We start from the raw sequence: 10,391 nt of genomic DNA on the forward strand, positions 1-10,391 counted from the left end.
GCTCAAATGTAATTTTAAATGTAGAAGTTAAAGAGAACATGGAATATTGTTGTCCCAAGGTTTCATATAGATTATAAGTGGCTACATGATATATTATTGATAGAAAAGCAACCCAATTTTCACTTCACTTAACAATAAACTGCTTTAAAATATTTTTTATTCAATTTTTAGGAATAATATGATTTTTATAAGGATTTCATTATAGAATCACGTAATTAAATATTCAGTTTTCAGATTTGAAGTAGCTTAGTCAAATTTTAAATAAATTTTTATTTTACATGATCGCATTTTATTGTATTTAATAAGGTTGTATAAGATTATATGTGATACGATTGGAATTTAAAATGCAAGGAGATTATAGTCAAATCCATTACTTGACAGAGACGTAATAAGTATATTTTATAAAACGAATTTCTCAAATACTGTAAAAAGTACAAGGATCTCAACGTTAAAAGCTGAACTTATTAAATATAGTTTTGGAAAATATGTCAGAGGATTCAAATATTATCTATATTATCTACATACAATGTCGTATTAAGTGACATTAGGATAAGACGAATTCTTTGGGGAATTAAGAAAATTAAATGTCTTAAAAGAAAAATCACTCTTTTATTTCTACAGACCAACTTAAAAGCGCAGTCCACTTGATAGTAAGTAATTACCATCGGCTAGGAACCTGTAGGAGTAGCTTCAACTGTCTTGTTGCTTCAAAGACAAACATGATTCAGAGAAATAAACTCAGAATTTGGTTTTAAAGAGTTAAATTCAATGGTTCCTAATTAGTTCAACACAAAACGTTCAATTGTAGAGCAAATAACACATTTTACGAGTTTCCTTCAATTTCTGATGGCTATAGTTACATGATATATTTTTTAAATTTTATGCCATTACGATAACAATAAATCCATAATTGAGATTAAAGGAACATAGTAAGAATGAAGAAATATGAAATGATTTTCATCAATTCTGTTTTTAGTATATTTTGCAATGAACTTCCACGACACGTCGAAGTCAGTCATAAAGTAAGCCTCGAGGCATATTAATTAGCTTAAGTAAATTCAGGTCGATGTAACGGCTGAATGACTTAGACGTTTAGAGTTGAAGTGATTAACATATAACGTCGTGGTAATTAATTACTTGAAAATACACATCCATCCAAATGAATTGAAATTTACCATTGAAACAGTTTCATAAGGCTTTGATGTTGGCAGCGAGCAGACCGTAGGTTTTAAATGCTCTGGCCAGATAGTTATCATAGCTACATTACTTTCAATAGCTGAGAGTGTTTGAATTGCTTTCCTCGCATGTAATTTTTTTGTTAAACAGTATTGTCTTTTCTTCCCTATCCTTTTTCAATACTTCATAGAAGTTATCAGCTGAAACATACACTTGCAAATATTTCAGGAGTTTCATATAAGGTATACGTTTGGTTATTTGCCATTTTATATAATTAATAGAGGCATAAAGAATTGAACTATAATATCTCCTTATTGTTTACATTTGACAAAATATTACGAATGCGTTAAACATTAGAAAAATCTACATAATTTGAAGATGGCAGAGTATGAAGACTGATTTCAAGGTGAGATAACGAAGAAGTTATCTTAAATTCTTAATGGATGTCAGACTTCTTCAAGATTTAATCGAGTTTTGTTCATATGGAGTCCAGTCAAATGAAGAAATTTGAGAATTTATATTGTGACCAAATGGACATTAACAATTAATTTATGTGCGACACCGACTTCACGACCAACTTACATATGTAAAATTTAATATAATTTTAAAAAATACAAGTTCAAAACACTAGTTTAATATTTTCTCAATATCTTCAGTAGTATGATTGCAAAACAAAAATTATCTTAGTACTTAGGAGTAAAAATTAAGAGATTACAATATCTTATCTTATCTTATCTTAATTAGCATTATGATGCAGTTGTAATATTTCATTCAATAATTTAAATTTCTTTCTCTGACTTATCGGTTGAAAACTAAAAATGTTTTTTTTGTTAATATAAATAGCCTTCATGTGTTTGTAATAAAATGTAGCGAAGGCGAAACATGAATCAATAAATAAAGGTAATAATAAACCCCATAGGTAACGATTACTTCACGGGGTAAGAACATGGAAGTGCAAAGAATAATTTGTAAATAGTTTTTGTTTGATATTACTTTTATTTTCACCTCCGCGACTTTTATCACGACTCGTGAGCCGATAGAGATGTCGGCACAACTTTCGGCAACTTTTGCTTTCAAAATTTCTAACACACTATACGTTTTATTGCAATTTGATTATAAGCTCTGCTGACAATAACATAAGAACGGTTTTTCCTTAACGTATTTTTAAGCAGTTATAACTCAGTCTCCAGAAACTCATAGGATCACGCCGTCACGTAATACGAGGGCGAATATTATATTCATATCTCTTTGAAATAACCTTGGATAGATTTTGTAAAACTCAGCACAAACCCTGACATATTGAGGTTTGAAATGTCATCAAAGTCTCATTAAAATTCACTTCTTTGCCTCAATACTTGGCTGACATCGATAGATATGTATATCTAACAATCCATAGATATTTTTTTTGTTAACATTAAAGCACTTCCCATTAAATGAACCACCGCGGAAACTCAATATGAAGCTATCACAATCCTGCTTAAAACAACCCAGAATTTATAATTAAATAAGTTAGTAAATACATGTAATGCTAACCCTTTTGGTTTAAATTAAGGGTGAGGTAAGGATAAGTTGCAGGTAATTGATATACAGATAATTTGTGGGCTCGCGGAATCAGGGTAGAGTTGTCCACTCACGGTAAATTAATTTTAATTAAATATTAGAATCACATAAGTTTTGGGCAGCAGAGATCTCTTGAAACATTCTTACTTATCATAAGCCTACATAGATCCTTTAATACAAAAACACACTCTTCTCTGATTCTATATACAAGGCCCACTCATATATAAGAACGTCAATGATATGTATACCATACAAGTACATATCTATTAAAGTTCTAGTTCGTTAAAGTAATAAGCAGTTTTGACACATCATGTTCTCCTTTAACATTTTGTATATATAAGCCACAGCTATTATTTCTATCCCCTAGGAATCATTATCTATATAAGTTTTACGACAACGCTTTATATTTTATCTCTGACGCCGCCAAACAACCTCTTCACTGTATCTCTGATTATCATATTCAGCTCATATTGATATAATATTTTACTAGTTTTCTGTAAAACGTTTTTTTAAAGAAATCGTAATAATAATATAGATGCAAAAGTAAAAAAATCATAATCAAGTGTATCAAGATCGGGACTGGATGAAGATAGTCCTAACTTCTGATGAAGTCCGAAATGTTCGTTTCCAACCAAGATTGTGTACATCCGTGTTTATGACTCGACAACAAGTCTCGCTAACAGGAAGGAGAAAAAAAGTAACTTGATAAACTTGTGCCGAAGTTTTGGTACTTTTTCACAAAAATATTGCCCGATTGTAAATATTTTCTTATCCGTAGATAAAGATTTTCTTTGAATTTCCTTCGCTAAAAGCTTAAAAAATGTTTTGAATTTTCAGTATAAACTAAGCAGTGTATAATCTTTTATAGGATGCATGTCCTTAGGTATCTTTTGAAATTTGCAATATAGTTTTAGCCATAGGAATTCTTCCCGATTTTACTAAGATCCCGTTTGTCGTACCTTCACTAAGTGGAGGGCCAGAACTTTTGCTTTCACAAACTGAGAAGATTTAATTTTACCTATCAACAGCCCAGTTCACAAACTTTTGATATATGAATATGATGAATACCAAAGAGAAAGATTTTGAAAAATGTTTTTGGTTTCATGTCTATATTAGAAAGAGCAATGATACCCACTCAGTTGAAGTTGACTGAAAGAGAATGCAATCCATTGAGATTTAATAATAAAAATAAATACAATAAATAACTTAAAGAAGCATTTTATTAAGAAGTATGCTAGTTTAAAAAAATATGTGATATTGTTAGTATTAAAAATAGTTGTTTCTGATTAAAGTGCTTAGTGTTAGTATTAACATTATTTTAATACTTTTATTACGTAGTTACAATCATTTTTATTCTAAAGGAAAACCATTTTTAAATTTTAACATAACAAATTTTTTGGAATATCGTGACGTTAAGGTTACGAAACAAAGACCGATTTTATAAAAATGTTTTTTACTCTAGATTCTAATTATTATAAACAGAATAAAACTATATTGTTTGTTTTAAATGTTTACTCTTACCAAACATTTCAAATAAAAACATTTGTATTTCTTGTGTGTTATCTTCAACTCACCATAATTTCTTTTTTAAATCTTCCATAAACATAAGAAAAAACAAACCAGTTTCCAAACTATAATGGAATACACAGAGAATAAACTGATACCAAATTACAATTCATTTTATTACTTAAATGCGAACTCAATCAAGTTTTCTAATAAAGTCCAACGAAAACCAACAAACGGAACAATTCAATAGAAATTCAATCAATTTTATTCAAATTAAACTAAGACATAATATAAGTCTTGTTTAAATTATAATAAAGTTCATTTTATACATTAATTCATCAGAGAACATTTCAAGTAATACCAAGACTTAGGTTTAGATTTATAGTGTCAGAACAGTATCTGGCTTGTAGAGGCGATAAATTGTCGCGGCGAGTGCCATGTACGTCGGAGTTTAGACTTGTTAGAACTGTTTAATTTTAAATAATTGTTTTCATCTTGATAAGAACTTGAGATACTTTAAACTTACAATAAAAACATCGCGTTTTCGTCAGGAAATATACTGAAACAGACTTTTTTTATATTGAGTTGAATTATTAGTATTAAGATTTAAGAGTAATATTTTGTATATCATAGATTCAAAAACTTAAAAATTATTTATAATTAAAATAACCTCATGTAGATTCAAGGCAATGAATGTAATAACTTGGAGTAAACTGTCTCTCGACCGCCACTCGAGTACCACAAGTTCTTCACGCGGAACCACTAGCGAGTCTGAAACTAGGGTTAAACATTGTCTCGCTATACTGTAACAGCATTATAATTAAATTCATATATGTTTGTAAGACTATAAAAGTTCATGTAAATCTCCTTTGATTATTAAACACAGAGCAATCTCTAAGCAAATATATAAAATATGTATAATGTATATATGTAGTTTTCGAACGTTGACCAAATATTGAATCCATCAGTTATTAAGTCGGATTAACTTTAAATATACATTTTAATATTAATACGAAATATGAAATCGTATCACATTCGAGTATGTGTATAAATTGTATATATAAAGATAATATAACACATCCAAAGAAATGGTTGTGGGAAAATACTAAAACAAATCAGTCCTGGGTGTGATTGAGGGATGAAAGCTGAACTATTATTGTCCGGTCCTAAACGTCACTTGAAATTTAATCAGACCTCCCACAGCCTCTTTGTTTAATATCTCACGTTACGTAACTGTCCAAATTGAATATTCTTGATCACACTCAATTATGGCCCTGGTCAGAATAAGCCAGAATATCTCGCAGGCAATAACGCAGCGGTATTGCACTGTCATGTTTGGAATATTTTACTAAAATGGAACTAAGGTTACATGTTTTGAATAGTTATTGGAATAATGATTAATATTTCATATATTTATAGATTTACTCATTTTTTACTGTACATAATGTTGTGGTAAGCGAACTTTGTGACTACTGTTCTGCGGAGATTGTTTACAATTATTATATTTTGATTGACTCCATCAGATGACTGTCAAAGTATCCTTAGTATTATAGTTATATTTCCAATTCTATTAATTTCTTTCTATTTATCTGTAAATGAATAAAAAATATATAAATAAATATCTTCCCCGTTGCATTATTTCAGATACAGTTTAGAACAGTGCCTCGTAAGATCACGCTCTGTACACAGATTCGCTAACGGAAAAGGAACATCTATTACAAGCCAGTGTCGTAAGGCTTTATCACTAGCAAAGACTTGCGTCCCACCGATACATCACTACATATATTCTGGGAGTATAACATAAAATGAAAATATTGATGTCTTATATCCGACACGAGTAAATGATAGACGCCATCTTTATTATTCATACACATAGATTTATATCTACAGTATTCATAAAATCCTTTCATGCTTATTGTTGTAATGGAAATGATGACATTTCTTCGTCGGATCTCTCCTCAAATCGTTTTAAAGCTCCGAGATAAAGACGAAGCAATTGACAATTGACCTGAAAGCAACTTATTGCTTTTCATTGCTGTATTTTTATTTTGTCTTAACACCGGAGACGCTGACTTATGCCATCCCTTTCTTTTCCAACCAATAAGAAAGGAACGTGTGTTGAACATTTATCGCCAGGAAAGGAATTAAAGTCGCGCCGAATCGAACGGTTTCATCTATGTGTCGATAGCGGTCACAAATTATGTGCTTCCTTCTAGAATAAGCAACAATTCCTCGCCCACGACACGAAGCAATTAATATACTATTAGATTAAATAAAATATAAAACATAAGAATAAAGTAATTTTAATATATATTCTGAAAATGATATTCGAATATGACATGACTTGTGTTTGAAACGACTTTTATTATAATCCAAATAACATCTCATTTATTTAAATTAACAAACCGACTTCCAGGAATCCAACATTTGTATAGTTTAATGACAGAAAATTTGAAAAGCGAATACGAAAATAATATCTCATGAAACGAAAGCTTATAACAGAACTGCTACATCCGAATTTGTGTTCTGTTGCATCAGGATAACGTTGAATTTTGTATGATGCTTCATATTTTAGTAGATAAATGAATTTCTACTCATTGACGATCAATCGAACTAACGTTATCTCTGTTTTGCCGCCTTATCTATGGGCGTAACAATGTCTATGGTGGATTTATAGCGCACGATAGCAGTGAGTTAGGCTTCTTGGAATGGAACTGGAATGCTTAGTTTGCCTTTCCATTGTGTTTAATTGTGAAACATGTTTTGTAAACAAACTAAAATAAAGACGATTTAACATTATGTATATTTCGTTACCACCTTTAAATGATTTTAAATTTTTTGAAAACATTTTCACTCCAGAATCTTAGATTATTTTAAAATATACCCCAAAAGTTTATGAAACGAATAAATAATTTTAAATGCTGAGTAACGAAATTAATTCTCTTTAAATGTTCGGCTTTATTCTAAAACTAGCATGAAAATCACATATTTCTCTATGCTAAGAACTAGTCTACTCACGTAGGGCGTCGAGGATAGTTGACTAGTATCTTGCATTTGTTGTTGTTTAAAAATAAAAATATCCTTAAGCTTTAGTTGTTCTTTCTCGACTTCAATTAGTGGAACTGTTCAAAGTAATCAAAAACTTTTAGTTACACGTATCAAATATGTCTACAAACCGCGTCAGTTCCTCAAGGACACGGTAAATATTCTCAGTTAAGACGAGTAAATGAACGTGAGAGCTTATGAAGTGAAGTTGTAAATTAATTATAGACGTTTTAGGGTTTCGTTTGCTCTGAATGGCAATTAATTAGAACCGCTAGATACGTAATCCCATTACCGCGGCCCCTTTTTACCAAATCATTGGAGCTTCAGTAACAGCGATAGCATTAAATGGTTATCATTGACTTTGAATTTATTTTATTTTTAACATGATCGCAGAAGCCTATTACATCATAGCTTAAGGGCGATATTATTTAAGTTTACTAATACAATATCACACGATATGTATAAGTACCAAAATAGGTATAATATATACACATACATACTTTTTTTTGGTACTTCGATGAGTGTTTTTTATACCACGATGGAGGCATAAAACATTGCGCGTACCGAGTATCCGCAGTTGTTTTTCAACATCTCGTTTATATATAGGATAAACAGTGTGATCGGTAGCATCGAAGCTTGGGATGCACCAGCGTTAGTGGACAAGCGTGTAGTCGTTAAGCTTGTAGTTGGATGGATTTATCCGGTCACGCTTCTTGGGAATTAGCTTAACATTAACTATCTTCCACAAATACGGAACAATTCCTATGATATAAAAAATCTAGAATAGGTACATTAACATCAAATCCAACCCTCGAACATTCGTCTTGAGCACAACATTCCATCTGAACCGCTGGACTTCTTGATATTGAGAGAGTTCTAAGAATTGGTATAGCGTTTTATGTTAAACGTGCACCGTGCAAATTGTTTATGCAATGTGGAGTTTTCGGCGGTGCTTTTCTCTTCTCGTGAAGAGTTGAATTCAACGCAAAGACAGAGGAAAGAAGTTCAGCTTTCACTTTTGCGCAATGCGCCACCGAACTGTCAAGTTTGTGTAAGAATGCTTGTTGCTTGAATTACTTTAATGCTTCTTGGGAATTAATTTTGTAAAATATCGTCATTGTCTCGATGCAGCGCCAAATATATTACAAGGAAACGTGGTAATTTTTTTTTATTTAATTTCATAAGATTTTTATCTTGTAATACCTATATTTCTCTTTTTATTATAAATATGTATCATTAACAAAATTTTATATTGTAAAGTACCAAATTTTGTTCAGTTACAAAAAATATATGTATAATAGTTAAAAAATTACTAAACAAAAGTATTGTTTTCAAGTAAATAAAAGGAAAAAAATCATAATTTACGAAAATATCAATTTTTATGTACCCTCTTTACTCCTTTGGAATATTTAAATAATTTTACATATATCAATTCTAAACTAAAAAACTTCTATGCTTAGACTCAGTTTTTGCTTGTTAGTTTGAAGACATTTTTTAAAAAATAAAGATGTTGTTAAAAGCAAGAGTCTGCGCTCTATACTCTTACTAGTGCATCTCCACCTAGAAACTAAAAAGAACCTCTTGCTCTTTTCGTCTGAAGTCCCTTCGTCCCAAAAACGTGGTTATTGAGTATAATTGTCATTAAGGCGTTAAAGTATGAGTATCTCTCCGCTAAGAAATCTATTTTCAACTCCGGCCCTTTATGATACCAAATCCTCCACGTTTAGGATGTGGCCACCAGTTTGGTGTGTCTACAAATGGTATTGACAAAGTACGATTGCACTGCCTCCTTATTAATTCGATTTCAATTATCTCTATATCTGTAAGGCTAAAATATATGTATTTCTCTATAATCTGCAAGCGTTGCGCGGGGACTACTGGCAACGCATGCCAACGTGAAATAAAGACATGTCGTTTGCTTATGTTTTGCGACCAATCAATATAGACTTAGGTATTACCCTTTTTTTTAATAAATTCATATCAATAATAACGGAGTATTGGGGTATTATTATGTACACATCTACCCTAAAAAGAAAATGATCTTAAAAGTGACCGCGAAAAAGGATTTCACCGCAATCGGTCAACCATATGCCATTTTGTGCACACCACAATTTTGTGGAGGAAAGTTCTAAATAATAACAGTGAATAGATTAAAAAGAATGCTTTCGACACGTCGACTTGCCATATAGCATGTCCTGTAATTTGTTACCTTAATAACTGGTTTTCTGAGCGACAGTGTTCCTAATAGATTACGATAGGATGTTAAAATATACAGAATGTTGAATTAAAGTTACATATTAAGGAGAATAAATTAAATCTAAAAAATAATAGATTATCTCTAATCTAAAAGTAAGACTGTAATTTTATTTGGTTGTTATTATTGATTGAACCTACTCCATTACTTTAAAAGTTTTTTTAAGCTGCATTAAGATAGAAAACTTAAAATGAATAAGAAGTTTTATGTAATATTAATTGAAGGCAATATAAAATATGCTGGATAGGAAAAGAAGAAGCTTTTACTTGGATTCAAGTAGAACTACCCTAAAGCAAATGTTGGAGTTAATTAGTTGCTTAAAACGTTTCTTGTAAAATACTGAGAATCAAAGCAGCTTTAGTACCTCCTGCCACTTAAATTCAACTTGCCAGTCTTTACTACGTAGAAAAATATATTCCAGTATATACTATAAAATAGTTCTTGCCCTAGATACAGTTAGACTACAGACTACATAAGGGCTACTTCACATACTACCCCCCAATATAAGAAGAGGTGAATCATTTTCCCGTTGCCCAATTCCTAAAATCTCCTGAAGCAAATAATAACATTTTTTTATTAATATTTAAATTAGGATCCTCTATATCATGAGGAAACTAAATGACAATATACAATTATTACAAATCTAAATGCTTTAGGATCAAATTTTCAAAACAACATCCATGAAGTTATATAATATAAAAACATACCACTTCCTGTATCTAACTAAAGCCAGTGAATGGATTGAAAACAAAGAACATTTTTCTAACTACCTTCACAAAATATTACGCATCGTTTATTCCGAAAATTGTTGTATGAAAGGCAGAATTTGTACGAGTTAGTGAATTCCATT

Source organism: Danaus plexippus, chromosome 19, assembly GCF_018135715.1.
Source record: "Danaus plexippus chromosome 19, MEX_DaPlex, whole genome shotgun sequence".
NCBI lineage: Eukaryota > Metazoa > Arthropoda > Insecta > Lepidoptera > Nymphalidae > Danaus > Danaus plexippus.